At 39.8% G+C, this 17,485-nt stretch overlaps 9 non-coding genes across 9 annotated transcripts; all 9 read left to right on the forward strand.

The window, feature by feature from the left end:
* Window positions 1-475: 475 nt before the first annotated feature.
* On the forward strand, window positions 476-594 carry LOC143232949 (5S ribosomal RNA). The gene has a single exon (XR_013017906.1). It is a non-coding gene; the product is annotated as a 5S ribosomal RNA (ribosomal RNA).
* A 1,812-nt stretch (window positions 595-2,406) lies between these two features.
* Window positions 2,407-2,525, forward strand: LOC143232950 (5S ribosomal RNA). Its single transcript, XR_013017907.1, has one exon. It is a non-coding gene; the product is annotated as a 5S ribosomal RNA (ribosomal RNA).
* A 1,802-nt stretch (window positions 2,526-4,327) lies between these two features.
* LOC143232952 (5S ribosomal RNA) lies at window positions 4,328-4,446 on the forward strand. Its single transcript, XR_013017909.1, has one exon. It is a non-coding gene; the product is annotated as a 5S ribosomal RNA (ribosomal RNA).
* Window positions 4,447-6,256: 1,810 nt separating this feature from the next.
* Window positions 6,257-6,375, forward strand: LOC143232953 (5S ribosomal RNA). Its single transcript, XR_013017910.1, has one exon. It is a non-coding gene; the product is annotated as a 5S ribosomal RNA (ribosomal RNA).
* A 1,809-nt stretch (window positions 6,376-8,184) lies between these two features.
* LOC143232954 (5S ribosomal RNA) lies at window positions 8,185-8,303 on the forward strand. Its single transcript, XR_013017911.1, has one exon. It is a non-coding gene; the product is annotated as a 5S ribosomal RNA (ribosomal RNA).
* A 1,811-nt stretch (window positions 8,304-10,114) lies between these two features.
* Window positions 10,115-10,233, forward strand: LOC143232955 (5S ribosomal RNA). The gene has a single exon (XR_013017912.1). It is a non-coding gene; the product is annotated as a 5S ribosomal RNA (ribosomal RNA).
* Window positions 10,234-12,043: 1,810 nt separating this feature from the next.
* LOC143232956 (5S ribosomal RNA) lies at window positions 12,044-12,162 on the forward strand. The gene has a single exon (XR_013017913.1). It is a non-coding gene; the product is annotated as a 5S ribosomal RNA (ribosomal RNA).
* Window positions 12,163-13,971: 1,809 nt separating this feature from the next.
* LOC143232957 (5S ribosomal RNA) lies at window positions 13,972-14,090 on the forward strand. Its single transcript, XR_013017914.1, has one exon. It is a non-coding gene; the product is annotated as a 5S ribosomal RNA (ribosomal RNA).
* Window positions 14,091-15,897: 1,807 nt separating this feature from the next.
* On the forward strand, window positions 15,898-16,016 carry LOC143232958 (5S ribosomal RNA). The gene has a single exon (XR_013017915.1). It is a non-coding gene; the product is annotated as a 5S ribosomal RNA (ribosomal RNA).
* Window positions 16,017-17,485: the final 1,469 nt, after the last annotated feature.

The raw sequence follows: 17,485 nt of genomic DNA on the forward strand, positions 1-17,485 counted from the left end.
TAGCCGAATGCCCAATAAAAGAAGGGTGAACATTAAATGTAATAAATAATTCTACCTCACACAAGCACGCGTGAAATACTAAAGTCTACGCACACGTCTGTAAGTGATGGGATGTAGGCCTGTGTAACGAGAGGAAAATACCAGATTTTGTGAAAGTAGGAAAGCAATATAAGATGTGACTAAAAGCCGTTTGAGAAAGTTCTCAGAGGCCTAATTGATCAATTAAGTGTTGCATGTCAATCAATGCACACACGCCTGCGTGCGACAGTTTCCACCCCTCGAAATGACAATCGTGTACTTCCGGGGATGTAACGCAAACCAGTGTTTTAGACTCAGACTGCACTTTCCAGCGTCCTCCTGGAACAGTGCATTTCTAAAGCATCTTTATATTTCATAACTTCGAAATTTCGAGCTGGAACAACGATTTTCTTTTAGGATAATACTTAAAACACCCAATAAGAAAGAGAATTAAACTGTCATCGTTCATACCACGTTGAAAATGCCGGTTCTCGTCCGATCACCGAAGCCAAGCAACGGCGGGCCCGGTTAGTACTTGGGAGGGTGACCACCTGGGAATACCGGGTGATGATGACATTTTTTTTTTTTTTTTTCACTTTTAATTGGTACGTCTCGCAAAGAGCTGATCGATACCTTTCATTTTTTTTTCACAATTTCTGATTTAAAAGATAAAAACAAAATTTCCTTCCCGAAAGAAAGTGGTGGGCTCGAGTGAAGTGCCTTAATAGTAGTTTTCTATATTGGTAAACTCTTGGGAAAACATTTTTGTTATAGGAACTAATCTACTTTTCCCATCGGCTATAGAGGAAAAATCCGTGCAAGTAACGAACGAAAATAAACAAGTCAGGTAATTAAACACGCTTCCAAAACGTATTCTTGATCAGAGGCTTGAGTGAACAAAAAGGAATTCAAACTATCATTTCCTGCGATCGTCAAGAAAAGTAGTAGCTCTCTTAGCAGGTGGCGTGAGCCGCGTTCTATTTCACTTTTAACCAAACCCCTCCGTTCAGACGCATATTGGAGAGAAACGAAATAAACTATCTTCGCGGGTCGATCTTCGAAATGCCCAAGATCTACAAAAGAGAAACTCCCTTAACGAGTAGATCCAGCCCACATTAATCTGAGGCAGTCTTATATGCAGACGAAATTTGAAACGTGTTCCTACTTCACAGTATTGTCTCGCTCGTGCTGTTTTACCTGAGCAAAAGCAACTGTCGAGGAGTCAGTCTGCTGCACAGAAAGGGCGACGCGACTAAACATTCGAGTTTCCTTACATAACGTTCGCTATGTTTTGGATAAAACTACTTTGTCTAGAAATATAACCAGCAGAGAGAGACTTCACTGGGAGACACATGACGATTGCACACCTTTTTAAAAAACAAATGCTTGTACGTATTTTATGTGCACGTACTTTTTTGAAAATTAACTTTCCAATAACGACAAGTCTTTGCTATTGTGGCATAAAAGAAGCAGGAACAAAAGTTACAAAAGAGTAAAAGCAAATTTTGAAAATATATAGCAGTGAAAGCAAAAAAGTGAAGCAAACGTCTTTAGATAGGAAGGAACTTTGTACGTGGCACGCTTCCGACTCGCGAACGAAAGGAACCGAGTGTGACAGGTGCATCGATAATAACTGTTGAAAACACACACCCTGTTCCTTTAGTCTCGTTCTGTTTCTGTAACGTCAGAGAATTATTCCCATTTTTTAGCAATGTACTCTGATCAACATCCACACACTTCTTTAGCTAGAGAGAAAACAGCGACTTCTGAGGCGCTCTCCCGAAGGGTAACAAGCGTTTAATACTATTTTGTTGAAAGGGCAAAAAAAAAAAAAAGGCGAGTACACACGACTTCTTTCGATCGAAATTAAAATACACATTAATAAAGACCGGTAAATTAACGTGCATAGCCGAATGCCCAATAAAAGAAGGGTGAACATTAAATGTAATAAATAATTCTACTCCTCACACAAGCACGCGTGAAATACTAAAGTCTACGCACACGTCTGTAAGTGATGGGATGTAGGCCTGTGTAACGAGAGGAAAATACCAGATTTTGTGAAAGTAGGAAAGCAATATAAGATGTGACTAAAAGCCGTTTGAGAAAGTTCTCAGAGGCCTAATTGATCAATTAAGTGTTGCATGTCAATCAATGCACACACGCCTGCGTGCGACAGTTTCCACCCCTCGAAATGACAATCGTGTACTTCCGGGGATGTGTAACGCAAACCAGTGTTTTTAGGACTCAGACTGCACTTTCCAGCGTCCTCCTGGAACAGTGCATTTCTAATGCATCTTTTATATTTCATAACTTCGAAATTTCGAGCTGGAACAACGATTTTCTTTTATGATAATACTTAAAACACCCAATAAGAAACAGAATTAAACTGTCATCGTTCATACCACGTTGAAAATGCCGGTTCTCGTCCGATCACCGAAGCCAAGCAACGGCGGGCCCGGTTAGTACTTGGGAGGGTGACCACCTGGGAATACCGGGTGATGATGACATTTTTTTTTTTCACTTTGAAATTAGTACGTCTCGCAAAGAGCTGATCGATACCTTTCTTTTTTTTCACAATTTCTGATTTAAGAGATAAAACAAAATTTCCTTCCCGAAAGAAAGTGGTGGGCTCGAGTGAAGTGCCTTAATAGTAGTTGTCTATATTGGTAAACTATTGGGAAAACATTTTTTGTTATAGGAACTAATCTGATTTTCCCATCGGCTATAGAGGAAAAATCCGTGCAAGTAACGAACGAAAATAAACAAGTCAGGTAATTAAACACGCTTCCAAAACGTATACTTGATCAGAGGCTTGAGTGAACAAAAGGAATTCAAACTATCATTTCCTGCAATCGTCAAGAAAAGTAGTAGCTCTCTTAGCAGGTGGCGCGAGCCGCGTTCTATTTCACTTTAAACCAAACCCCTCCGTTCAGACGCATATTGGAGAGAAACGAAATAAACTATCTTCGCGGGTCGATCTTCGAAATGCCCAAGATCTACAAAAGAGAAACTCCCTTAACGAGTAGATCCAGCCCACATTAATCTGAGGCAGTCTAATATGTAGACGAAATTTGAAACGTGTTCCTACTTCACAATATTTTCTCGCTCGTGCTGTTTTACCTGAGCAAAAGCAACTGTCGAGGAGTCAGTCTGCTGCACAGAAAGGGCGACGCGACTAAACATTAGAGTTTCCTTACATAACGTTCGCTATGTTTTGGATAAAATTACTTTGTCTAGAAATATAACCAGCAGAGAGAGACTTCACTGGGAGACACATGACGATTGCACACCTTTTTTAAAAAAATGCTTGTACGTATTTTATGTGCACGTACTTTTGAAAATTAACTTTCAATAACGACAAGTCTTTGCTATTGTGGCATAAAAGAAGCAGGAACGAAAAGTTACAAAAGAGTAAAAGCAAATTTTGAAAATATATAGAAGTGAAAGCAAAAAGTGAAGCAAACGTCTTTAGATAGGAAGGAACTTTGTACGTGGCACGCTTCCGACTCGCGAACGAAAGGAACCGAGTGTGACAGGCGCATCGATAATAACTGTTGAAAACACACACCCTGTTCCTTTAGTCTCGTTCTGTTTCTATAACGTCAGAGAATTATTCCCATTTTTTGCAATGTACTCTGATCAACATCCACACACTTCTTTAGCTAGAGAGAAAACAGCGACTTCAGAGGCGCTCCGGAGGGTAACAAGCGTTTAATACTATTTTGTTGAAAGGGCAAAAAAAAAAAAAAAAAAGAGGCGAGTACACACGAATTCTTCCGACCGAAATTAAAATACACATTAATAAAGACCGGTAAATTAACGTGCATAGCCGAATGCCCAATAAATGAAGGGTGAACATTAAATGTATTAAATAATTCTACTCCTCACACAAGCACGCGTGAAATACTAAAGTCTACGCACACGTCTGTAAGTGATGGGATGTAGGCCTGTGTAACGAGAGGAAAATACCAGATTTTGTGAAAGTAGGAAAGCAATATAAGATGTGACTAAAAGCCGTTTGAGAAAGTTCTCAGAGGCCTAATTGATCAATTAAGTGTTGCATGTCAATCAATGCACACACGCCTGCGTGCGACAGTTTCCACCCCTCGAAATGACAATCGTGTACTTCCGGGGATGTGTAACGCAAACCAGTGTTTTTTAGGACTCAGACTGCACTTTCCAGCGTCCTCCTGGAACAGTGCATTTCTAATGCATCTTTTATATTTCATAACTTCGAAATTTCGAGCTGGAACAACAATTTTCTTTTATGATAATACTTAAAACACCCAATAAGAAACAGAATTAAACTGTCATCGTTCATACCACGTTGAAAATGCCGGTTCTCGTCCGATCACCGAAGCCAAGCAACGGCGGGCCCGGTTAGTACTTGGGAGGGTGACCACCTGGGAATACCGGGTGATGATGACATTTTTTTTTTTTCACTTTGAAATTAGTACGTCTCGCAAAGAGCTGATCGATACCTTTCTTTTTTTTTCACAATTTCTGATTTAAGAGATAAAAACAAAATTTCCTTCCCGAAAGAAAGTGGTGGGCTCGAGTGAAGTGCCTTAATAGTAGTTGTCTATATTGGTAAACTATTGGGAAAACATTTTTGTTATAGGAACTAATCTGATTTTCCCATCGGCTATAGAGGAAAAATCCGTGCAAGTAACGAACGAAAATAAACAAGTCAGGTAATTAAACACGCTTCCAAAACGTATACTTGATCAGAGGCTTGAGTGAACAAAAAAGGAATTGAAACTATCATTTCCTGCAATCGTCGAGAAAAGTAGTAGCTCTCTTAGCAGGTGGCGCGAGCCGCGTTCTATTTCACTTTAAACCAAACCCCTCCGTTCAGACGCATATTGGAGAGAGACGAAATAAACTATCTTCGCGGGTCGATCTTCGAAATGCCCAAGATCTACAAAGAGAAACTCCCTTAACGAGTAGATCCAGCCCACATTAATCTGAGGCAGTCTAATATGTAGACGAAATTTGAAACGTGTTCCTACTTCACAATATTTTCTCGCTCGTGCTGTTTTACCTGAGCAAAAGCAACTGTCGAGGAGTCAGTCTGCTGCACAGAAAGGGCGACGCGACTAAACATTAGAGTTTCCTTACATAACGTTCGCTATGTTTTGGATAAAATTACTTTGTCTAGAAATATAACCAGCAGAGAGAGACTTCACTGGGAGACACATGACGATTGCACACCTTTTTTAAAAAACAAATGCTTGTACGTATTTTATGTGCACGTACTTTTTTGAAAATTAACTTTCAATAACGACAAGTCTTTGCTATTGTGGCATAAAAGAAGCAGGAACGAAAAGTTACAAAAGAGTAAAAGCAAATTTTGAAAATATATAGAAGTGAAAGCAAAAAATGAAACAAACGTCTTTAGATAGGAAGGAACTTTGTACGTGGCACGCTTCCGACTCGCGAACGAAAGGAACCGAGTGTGACAGGCGCATCGATAATAACTGTTGAAAACACACACCCTGTTCCTTTAGTCTCGTTCTGTTTCTATAACGTCAGAGAATTATTCCCATTTTTTGCAATGTACTCTGATCAACATCCACACACTTCTTTAGCTAGAGAGAAAACAGCGACTTCAGAGGCGCTCTCCCGAGAGGGTAACAAGCGTTTAATACTATTTTGTTGAAAGGGCAAAAAAAAAGAAAAAGAGGCGAGTACACACGAATTCTTCCGACCGAAATTAAAATACACATTAATAAAGACCGGTAAATTAACGTGCATAGCCGAATGCCCAATAAATGAAGGGTGAACATTAAATGTATTAAATAATTCTACTCCTCACACAAGCACGCGTGAAATACTAAAGTCTACGCACACGTCTGTAAGTGATGGGATGTAGGCCTGTGTAACGAGAGGAAAATACCAGATTTTGTGAAAGTAGGAAAGCAATATAAGATGTGACTAAAAGCCGTTTGAGAAAGTTCTCAGAGGCCTAATTGATCAATTAAGTGTTGCATGTCAATCAATGCACACACGCCTGCGTGCGACAGTTTCCACCCCTCGAAATGACAATCGTGTACTTCCGGGGATGTGTAACGCAAACCAGTGTTTTTAGGACTCAGACTGCACTTTCCAGCGTCCTCCTGGAACAGTGCATTTCTAATGCATCTTTTATATTTCATAACTTCGAAATTTCGAGCTGGAACAACAATTTTCTTTTATGATAATACTTAAAACACCCAATAAGAAACAGAATTAAACTGTCATCGTTCATACCACGTTGAAAATGCCGGTTCTCGTCCGATCACCGAAGCCAAGCAACGGCGGGCCCGGTTAGTACTTGGGAGGGTGACCACCTGGGAATACCGGGTGATGATGACATTTTTTTTTTTCACTTTGAAATTAGTACGTCTCGCAAAGAGCTGATCGATACCTTTCTTTTTTTTTCACAATTTCTGATTTAAGAGATAAAAACAAAATTTCCTTCCCGAAAGAAAGTGGTGGGCTCGAGTGAAGTGCCTTAATAGTAGTTGTCTATATTGGTAAACTATTGGGAAAACATTTTTGTTATAGGAACTAATCTGATTTTCCCATCGGCTATAGAGGAAAAATCCGTGCAAGTAACGAACGAAAATAAACAAGTCAGGTAATTAAACACGCTTCCAAAACGTATACTTGATCAGAGGCTTGAGTGAACAAAAAGGAATTGAAACTATCATTTCCTGCAATCGTCGAGAAAAGTAGTAGCTCTCTTAGCAGGTGGCGCGAGCCGCGTTCTATTTCACTTTAAACCAAACCCCTCCGTTCAGACGCATATTGGAGAGAGACGAAATAAACTATCTTCGCGGGTCGATCTTCGAAATGCCCAAGATCTACAAAAGAGAAACTCCCTTAACGAGTAGATCCAGCCCACATTAATCTGAGGCAGTCTAATATGTAGACGAAATTTGAAACGTGTTCCTACTTCACAATATTTTCTCGCTCGTGCTGTTTTACCTGAGCAAAAGCAACTGTCGAGGAGTCAGTCTGCTGCACAGAAAGGGCGACGCGACTAAACATTAGAGTTTCCTTACATAACGTTCGCTATGTTTTGGATAAAATTACTTTGTCTAGAAATATAACCAGCAGAGAGAGACTTCACTGGGAGACACATGACGATTGCACACCTTTTTTAAAAAACAAATGCTTGTACGTATTTTATGTGCACGTACTTTTTTGAAAATTAACTTTCAATAACGACAAGTCTTTGCTATTGTGGCATAAAAGAAGCAGGAACGAAAAGTTACAAAAGAGTAAAAGCAAATTTTGAAAATATATAGAAGTGAAAGCAAAAAGTGAAGCAAACGTCTTTAGATAGGAAGGAACTTTGTACGTGGCACGCTTCCGACTCGCGAACGAAAGGAACCGAGTGTGACAGGCGCATCGATAATAACTGTTGAAAACACACACCCTGTTCCTTTAGTCTCGTTCTGTTTCTATAACGTCAGAGAATTATTCCCATTTTTTGCAATGTACTCTGATCAACATCCACACACTTCTTTAGCTAGAGAGAAAACAGCGACTTCAGAGGCGCTCTCCCGAGAGGGTAACAAGCGTTTAATACTATTTTGTTGAAAGGGCAAAAAAAAAGAAAAAGAGGCGAGTACACACGAATTCTTCCGACCGAAATTAAAATACACATTAATAAAGACCGGTAAATTAACGTGCATAGCCGAATGCCCAATAAATGAAGGGTGAACATTAAATGTATTAAATAATTCTACTCCTCACACAAGCACGCGTGAAATACTAAAGTCTACGCACACGTCTGTAAGTGATGGGATGTAGGCCTGTGTAACGAGAGGAAAATACCAGATTTTGTGAAAGTAGGAAAGCAATATAAGATGTGACTAAAAGCCGTTTGAGAAAGTTCTCAGAGGCCTAATTGATCAATTAAGTGTTGCATGTCAATCAATGCACACACGCCTGCGTGCGACAGTTTCCACCCCTCGAAATGACAATCGTGTACTTCCGGGGATGTGTAACGCAAACCAGTGTTTTTAGGACTCAGACTGCACTTTCCAGCGTCCTCCTGGAACAGTGCATTTCTAATGCATCTTTTATATTTCATAACTTCGAAATTTCGAGCTGGAACAACAATTTTCTTTTATGATAATACTTAAAACACCCAATAAGAAACAGAATTAAACTGTCATCGTTCATACCACGTTGAAAATGCCGGTTCTCGTCCGATCACCGAAGCCAAGCAACGGCGGGCCCGGTTAGTACTTGGGAGGGTGACCACCTGGGAATACCGGGTGATGATGACATTTTTTTTTTCACTTTGAAATTAGTACGTCTCGCAAAGAGCTGATCGATACCTTTCTTTTTTTTTTCACAATTTCTGATTTAAGAGATAAAAACAAAATTTCCTTCCCGAAAGAAAGTGGTGGGCTCGAGTGAAGTGCCTTAATAGTAGTTGTCTATATTGGTAAACTATTGGGAAAACATTTTTGTTATAGGAACTAATCTGATTTTCCCATCGGCTATAGAGGAAAAATCCGTGCAAGTAACGAACGAAAATAAACAAGTCAGGTAATTAAACACGCTTCCAAAACGTATACTTGATCAGAGGCTTGAGTGAACAAAAAGGAATTGAAACTATCATTTCCTGCAATCGTCGAGAAAAGTAGTAGCTCTCTTAGCAGGTGGCGCGAGCCGCGTTCTATTTCACTTTAAACCAAACCCCTCCGTTCAGACGCATATTGGAGAGAGACGAAATAAACTATCTTCGCGGGTCGATCTTCGAAATGCCCAAGATCTACAAAAGAGAAACTCCCTTAACGAGTAGATCCAGCCCACATTAATCTGAGGCAGTCTAATATGTAGACGAAATTTGAAACGTGTTCCTACTTCACAATATTTTCTCGCTCGTGCTGTTTTACCTGAGCAAAAGCAACTGTCGAGGAGTCAGTCTGCTGCACAGAAAGGGCGACGCGACTAAACATTAGAGTTTCCTTACATAACGTTCGCTATGTTTTGGATAAAATTACTTTGTCTAGAAATATAACCAGCAGAGAGAGACTTCACTGGGAGACACATGACGATTGCACACCTTTTTTAAAAAAACAAATGCTTGTACGTATTTTATGTGCACGTACTTTTTTGAAAATTAACTTTCAATAACGACAAGTCTTTGCTATTGTGGCATAAAAGAAGCAGGAACGAAAAGTTACAAAAGAGTAAAAGCAAATTTTGAAAATATATAGAAGTGAAAGCAAAAAGTGAAACAAACGTCTTTAGATAGGAAGGAACTTTGTACGTGGCACGCTTCCGACTCGCGAACGAAAGGAACCGAGTGTGACAGGCGCATCGATAATAACTGTTGAAAACACACACCCTGTTCCTTTAGTCTCGTTCTGTTTCTATAACGTCAGAGAATTATTCCCATTTTTTGCAATGTACTCTGATCAACATCCACACACTTCTTTAGCTAGAGAGAAAACAGCGACTTCAGAGGCGCTCTCCCGAGAGGGTAACAAGCGTTTAATACTATTTTGTTGAAAGGGCAAAAAAAAAAGAAAAAGAGGCGAGTACACACGAATTCTTCCGACCGAAATTAAAATACACATTAATAAAGACCGGTAAATTAACGTGCATAGCCGAATGCCCAATAAATGAAGGGTGAACATTAAATGTATTAAATAATTCTACTCCTCACACAAGCACGCGTGAAATACTAAAGTCTACGCACACGTCTGTAAGTGATGGGATGTAGGCCTGTGTAACGAGAGGAAAATACCAGATTTTGTGAAAGTAGGAAAGCAATATAAGATGTGACTAAAAGCCGTTTGAGAAAGTTCTCAGAGGCCTAATTGATCAATTAAGTGTTGCATGTCAATCAATGCACACACGCCTGCGTGCGACAGTTTCCACCCCTCGAAATGACAATCGTGTACTTCCGGGGATGTGTAACGCAAACCAGTGTTTTTAGGACTCAGACTGCACTTTCCAGCGTCCTCCTGGAACAGTGCATTTCTAATGCATCTTTTATATTTCATAACTTCGAAATTTCGAGCTGGAACAACAATTTTCTTTTATGATAATACTTAAAACACCCAATAAGAAACAGAATTAAACTGTCATCGTTCATACCACGTTGAAAATGCCGGTTCTCGTCCGATCACCGAAGCCAAGCAACGGCGGGCCCGGTTAGTACTTGGGAGGGTGACCACCTGGGAATACCGGGTGATGATGACATTTTTTTTTTCACTTTGAAATTAGTACGTCTCGCAAAGAGCTGATCGATACCTTTCTTTTTTTTTCACAATTTCTGATTTAAGAGATAAAAACAAAATTTCCTTCCCGAAAGAAAGTGGTGGGCTCGAGTGAAGTGCCTTAATAGTAGTTGTCTATATTGGTAAACTATTGGGAAAACATTTTTGTTATAGGAACTAATCTGATTTTCCCATCGGCTATAGAGGAAAAATCCGTGCAAGTAACGAACGAAAATAAACAAGTCAGGTAATTAAACACGCTTCCAAAACGTATACTTGATCAGAGGCTTGAGTGAACAAAAAGGAATTGAAACTATCATTTCCTGCAATCGTCGAGAAAAGTAGTAGCTCTCTTAGCAGGTGGCGCGAGCCGCGTTCTATTTCACTTTAAACCAAACCCCTCCGTTCAGACGCATATTGGAGAGAGACGAAATAAACTATCTTCGCGGGTCGATCTTCGAAATGCCCAAGATCTACAAAAGAGAAACTCCCTTAACGAGTAGATCCAGCCCACATTAATCTGAGGCAGTCTAATATGTAGACGAAATTTGAAACGTGTTCCTACTTCACAATATTTTCTCGCTCGTGCTGTTTTACCTGAGCAAAAGCAACTGTCGAGGAGTCAGTCTGCTGCACAGAAAGGGCGACGCGACTAAACATTAGAGTTTCCTTACATAACGTTCGCTATGTTTTGGATAAAATTACTTTGTCTAGAAATATAACCAGCAGAGAGAGACTTCACTGGGAGACACATGACGATTGCACACCTTTTTAAAAAACAAATGCTTGTACGTATTTTATGTGCACGTACTTTTTTGAAAATTAACTTTCAATAACGACAAGTCTTTGCTATTGTGGCATAAAAGAAGCAGGAACGAAAAGTTACAAAAGAGTAAAAGCAAATTTTGAAAATATATAGAAGTGAAAGCAAAAAGTGAAGCAAACGTCTTTAGATAGGAAGGAACTTTGTACGTGGCACGCTTCCGACTCGCGAACGAAAGGAACCGAGTGTGACAGGCGCATCGATAATAACTGTTGAAAACACACACCCTGTTCCTTTAGTCTCGTTCTGTTTCTATAACGTCAGAGAATTATTCCCATTTTTTGCAATGTACTCTGATCAACATCCACACACTTCTTTAGCTAGAGAGAAAACAGCGACTTCAGAGGCGCTCTCCCGAGAGGGTAACAAGCGTTTAATACTATTTTGTTGAAAGGGCAAAAAAAAAAAAAAAGAAAGAGCGAGTACACACGAATTCTTCCGACCGAAATTAAAATACACATTAATAAAGACCGGTAAATTAACGTGCATAGCCGAATGCCCAATAAATGAAGGGTGAACATTAAATGTATTAAATAATTCTACTCCTCACACAAGCACGCGTGAAATACTAAAGTCTACGCACACGTCTGTAAGTGATGGGATGTAGGCCTGTGTAACGAGAGGAAAATACCAGATTTTGTGAAAGTAGGAAAGCAATATAAGATGTGACTAAAAGCCGTTTGAGAAAGTTCTCAGAGGCCTAATTGATCAATTAAGTGTTGCATGTCAATCAATGCACACACGCCTGCGTGCGACAGTTTCCACCCCTCGAAATGACAATCGTGTACTTCCGGGGATGTGTAACGCAAACCAGTGTTTTTAGGACTCAGACTGCACTTTCCAGCGTCCTCCTGGAACAGTGCATTTCTAATGCATCTTTTATATTTCATAACTTCGAAATTTCGAGCTGGAACAACAATTTTCTTTTATGATAATACTTAAAACACCCAATAAGAAACAGAATTAAACTGTCATCGTTCATACCACGTTGAAAATGCCGGTTCTCGTCCGATCACCGAAGCCAAGCAACGGCGGGCCCGGTTAGTACTTGGGAGGGTGACCACCTGGGAATACCGGGTGATGATGACATTTTTTTTTTCACTTTGAAATTAGTACGTCTCGCAAAGAGCTGATCGATACCTTTCTTTTTTTTTCACAATTTCTGATTTAAGAGATAAAAAACAAAATTTCCTTCCCGAAAGAAAGTGGTGGGCTCGAGTGAAGTGCCTTAATAGTAGTTGTCTATATTGGTAAACTATTGGGAAAACATTTTTGTTATAGGAACTAATCTGATTTTCCCATCGGCTATAGAGGAAAAATCCGTGCAAGTAACGAACGAAAATAAACAAGTCAGGTAATTAAACACGCTTCCAAAACGTATACTTGATCAGAGGCTTGAGTGAACAAAAAAGGAATTGAAACTATCATTTCCTGCAATCGTCGAGAAAAGTAGTAGCTCTCTTAGCAGGTGGCGCGAGCCGCGTTCTATTTCACTTTAAACCAAACCCCTCCGTTCAGACGCATATTGGAGAGAGACGAAATAAACTATCTTCGCGGGTCGATCTTCGAAATGCCCAAGATCTACAAAAGAGAAACTCCCTTAACGAGTAGATCCAGCCCACATTAATCTGAGGCAGTCTAATATGTAGACGAAATTTGAAACGTGTTCCTACTTCACAATATTTTCTCGCTCGTGCTGTTTTACCTGAGCAAAAGCAACTGTCGAGGAGTCAGTCTGCTGCACAGAAAGGGCGACGCGACTAAACATTAGAGTTTCCTTACATAACGTTCGCTATGTTTTGGATAAAATTACTTTGTCTAGAAATATAACCAGCAGAGAGAGACTTCACTGGGAGACACATGACGATTGCACACCTTTTTTAAAAAACAAATGCTTGTACGTATTTTATGTGCACGTACTTTTTTGAAAATTAACTTTCAATAACGACAAGTCTTTGCTATTGTGGCATAAAAGAAGCAGGAACGAAAAGTTACAAAAGAGTAAAAGCAAATTTTGAAAATATATAGAAGTGAAAGCAAAAAGTGAAGCAAACGTCTTTAGATAGGAAGGAACTTTGTACGTGGCACGCTTCCGACTCGCGAACGAAAGGAACCGAGTGTGACAGGCGCATCGATAATAACTGTTGAAAACACACACCCTGTTCCTTTAGTCTCGTTCTGTTTCTATAACGTCAGAGAATTATTCCCATTTTTTGCAATGTACTCTGATCAACATCCACACACTTCTTTAGCTAGAGAGAAAACAGCGACTTCAGAGGCGCTCTCCCGAGAGGGTAACAAGCGTTTAATACTATTTTGTTGAAAGGGCAAAAAAAAGAAAAAGAGGCGAGTACACACGAATTCTTCCGACCGAAATTAAAATACACATTAATAAAGACCGGTAAATTAACGTGCATAGCCGAATGCCCAATAAATGAAGGGTGAACATTAAATGTATTAAATAATTCTACTCCTCACACAAGCACGCGTGAAATACTAAAGTCTACGCACACGTCTGTAAGTGATGGGATGTAGGCCTGTGTAACGAGAGGAAAATACCAGATTTTGTGAAAGTAGGAAAGCAATATAAGATGTGACTAAAAGCCGTTTGAGAAAGTTCTCAGAGGCCTAATTGATCAATTAAGTGTTGCATGTCAATCAATGCACACACGCCTGCGTGCGACAGTTTCCACCCCTCGAAATGACAATCGTGTACTTCCGGGGATGTGTAACGCAAACCAGTGTTTTTAGGACTCAGACTGCACTTTCCAGCGTCCTCCTGGAACAGTGCATTTCTAATGCATCTTTTATATTTCATAACTTCGAAATTTCGAGCTGGAACAACGATTTTCTTTTATGATAATACTTAAAACACCCAATAAGAAACAGAATTAAACTGTCATCGTTCATACCACGTTGAAAATGCCGGTTCTCGTCCGATCACCGAAGCCAAGCAACGGCGGGCCCGGTTAGTACTTGGGAGGGTGACCACCTGGGAATACCGGGTGATGATGACATTTTTTTTTTCACTTTGAAATTAGTACGTCTCGCAAAGAGCTGATCGATACCTTTCTTTTTTTTTCACAATTTCTGATTTAAGAGATAAAAACAAAATTTCCTTCCCGAAAGAAAGTGGTGGGCTCGAGTGAAGTGCCTTAATAGTAGTTGTCTATATTGGTAAACTATTGGGAAAACATTTTTGTTATAGGAACTAATCTGATTTTCCCATCGGCTATAGAGGAAAAATCCGTGCAAGTAACGAACGAAAATAAACAAGTCAGGTAATTAAACACGCTTCCAAAACGTATACTTGATCAGAGGCTTGAGTGAACAAAAAGGAATTGAAACTATCATTTCCTGCAATCGTCGAGAAAAGTAGTAGCTCTCTTAGCAGGTGGCGCGAGCCGCGTTCTATTTCACTTTAAACCAAACCCCTCCGTTCAGACGCATATTGGAGAGAGACGAAATAAACTATCTTCGCGGGTCGATCTTCGAAATGCCCAAGATCTACAAAAGAGAAACTCCCTTAACGAGTAGATCCAGCCCACATTAATCTGAGGCAGTCTAATATGTAGACGAAATTTGAAACGTGTTCCTACTTCACAATATTTTCTCGCTCGTGCTGTTTTACCTGAGCAAAAGCAACTGTCGAGGAGTCAGTCTGCTGCACAGAAAGGGCGACGCGACTAAACATTAGAGTTTCCTTACATAACGTTCGCTATGTTTTGGATAAAATTACTTTGTCTAGAAATATAACCAGCAGAGAGAGACTTCACTGGGAGACACATGACGATTGCACACCTTTTTAAAAAACAAATGCTTGTACGTATTTTATGTGCACGTACTTTTTTGAAAATTAACTTTCAATAACGACAAGTCTTTGCTATTGTGGCATAAAAGAAGCAGGAACGAAAAGTTACAAAAGAGTAAAAGCAAATTTTGAAAATATATAGAAGTGAAAGCAAAAAGTGAAGCAAACGTCTTTAGATAGGAAGGAACTTTGTACGTGGCACGCTTCCGACTCGCGAACGAAAGGAACCGAGTGTGACAGGCGCATCGATAATAACTGTTGAAAACACACACCCTGTTCCTTTAGTCTCGTTCTGTTTCTATAACGTCAGAGAATTATTCCCATTTTTTGCAATGTACTCTGATCAACATCCACACACTTCTTTAGCTAGAGAGAAAACAGCGACTTCAGAGGCGCTCTCCCGAGAGGGTAACAAGCGTTTAATACTATTTTGTTGAAAGGGCAAAAAAAAAGAAAAAGAGGCGAGTACACACGAATTCTTCCGACCGAAATTAAAATACACATTAATAAAGACCGGTAAATTAACGTGCATAGCCGAATGCCCAATAAATGAAGGGTGAACATTAAATGTATTAAATAATTCTACTCCTCACACAAGCACGCGTGAAATACTAAAGTCTACGCACACGTCTGTAAGTGATGGGATGTAGGCCTGTGTAACGAGAGGAAAATACCAGATTTTGTGAAAGTAGGAAAGCAATATAAGATGTGACTAAAAGCCGTTTGAGAAAGTTCTCAGAGGCCTAATTGATCAATTAAGTGTTGCATGTCAATCAATGCACACACGCCTGCGTGCGACAGTTTCCACCCCTCGAAATGACAATCGTGTACTTCCGGGGATGTGTAACGCAAACCAGTGTTTTTAGGACTCAGACTGCACTTTCCAGCGTCCTCCTGGAACAGTGCATTTCTAATGCATCTTTTATATTTCATAACTTCGAAATTTCGAGCTGGAACAACGATTTTCTTTTATGATAATACTTAAAACACCCAATAAGAAACAGAATTAAACTGTCATCGTTCATACCACGTTGAAAATGCCGGTTCTCGTCCGATCACCGAAGCCAAGCAACGGCGGGCCCGGTTAGTACTTGGGAGGGTGACCACCTGGGAATACCGGGTGATGATGACATTTTTTTTTTCACTTTGAAATTAGTACGTCTCGCAAAGAGCTGATCGATACCTTTCTTTTTTTTTCACAATTTCTGATTTAAGAGATAAAAACAAAATTTCCTTCCCGAAAGAAAGTGGTGGGCTCGAGTGAAGTGCCTTAATAGTAGTTGTCTATATTGGTAAACTATTGGGAAAACATTTTTGTTATAGGAACTAATCTGATTTTCCCATCGGCTATAGAGGAAAAATCCGTGCAAGTAACGAACGAAAATAAACAAGTCAGGTAATTAAACACGCTTCCAAAACGTATACTTGATCAGAGGCTTGAGTGAACAAAAAGGAATTGAAACTATCATTTCCTGCAATCGTCGAGAAAAGTAGTAGCTCTCTTAGCAGGTGGCGCGAGCCGCGTTCTATTTCACTTTAAACCAAACCCCTCCGTTCAGACGCATATTGGAGAGAGACGAAATAAACTATCTTCGCGGGTCGATCTTCGAAATGCCCAAGATCTACAAAAGAGAAACTCCCTTAACGAGTAGATCCAGCCCACATTAATCTGAGGCAGTCTAATATGTAGACGAAATTTGAAACGTGTTCCTACTTCACAATATTTTCTCGCTCGTGCTGTTTTACCTGAGCAAAAGCAACTGTCGAGGAGTCAGTCTGCTGCACAGAAAGGGCGACGCGACTAAACATTAGAGTTTCCTTACATAACGTTCGCTATGTTTTGGATAAAATTACTTTGTCTAGAAATATAACCAGCAGAGAGAGACTTCACTGGGAGACACATGACGATTGCACACCTTTTTAAAAAACAAATGCTTGTACGTATTTTATGTGCACGTACTTTTTTGAAAATTAACTTTCAATAACGACAAGTCTTTGCTATTGTGGCATAAAAGAAGCAGGAACGAAAAGTTACAAAAGAGTAAAAGCAAATTTTGAAAATATATAGAAGTGAAAGCAAAAAGTGAAGCAAACGTCTTTAGATAGGAAGGAACTTTGTACGTGGCACGCTTCCGACTCGCGAACGAAAGGAACCGAGTGTGACAGGCGCATCGATAATAACTGTTGAAAACACACACCCTGTTCCTTTAGTCTCGTTCTGTTTCTATAACGTCAGAGAATTATTCCCATTTTTGCAATGTACTCTGATCAACATCCACACACTTCTTTAGCTAGAGAGAAAACAGCGACTTCAGAGGCGCTCTCCCGAGAGGGTAACAAGCGTTTAATACTATTTTGTTGAAAGGGCAAAAAAAAAAAAAAGGCGAGTACACACGAATTCTTCCGACCGAAATTAAAATACACATTAATAAAGACCGGTAAATTAACGTGCATAGCCGAATGCCCAATAAATGAAGGGTGAACATTAAATGTATTAAATAATTCTACTCCTCACACAAGCACGCGTGAAATACTAAAGTCTACGCACACGTCTGTAAGTGATGGGATGTAGGCCTGTGTAACGAGAGGAAAATACCAGAT

The sequence above is a fragment of the Tachypleus tridentatus genome, chromosome 11 (genome assembly GCF_004210375.1).
Source record: "Tachypleus tridentatus isolate NWPU-2018 chromosome 11, ASM421037v1, whole genome shotgun sequence".
Taxonomy (NCBI): domain Eukaryota; kingdom Metazoa; phylum Arthropoda; class Merostomata; order Xiphosura; family Limulidae; genus Tachypleus; species Tachypleus tridentatus.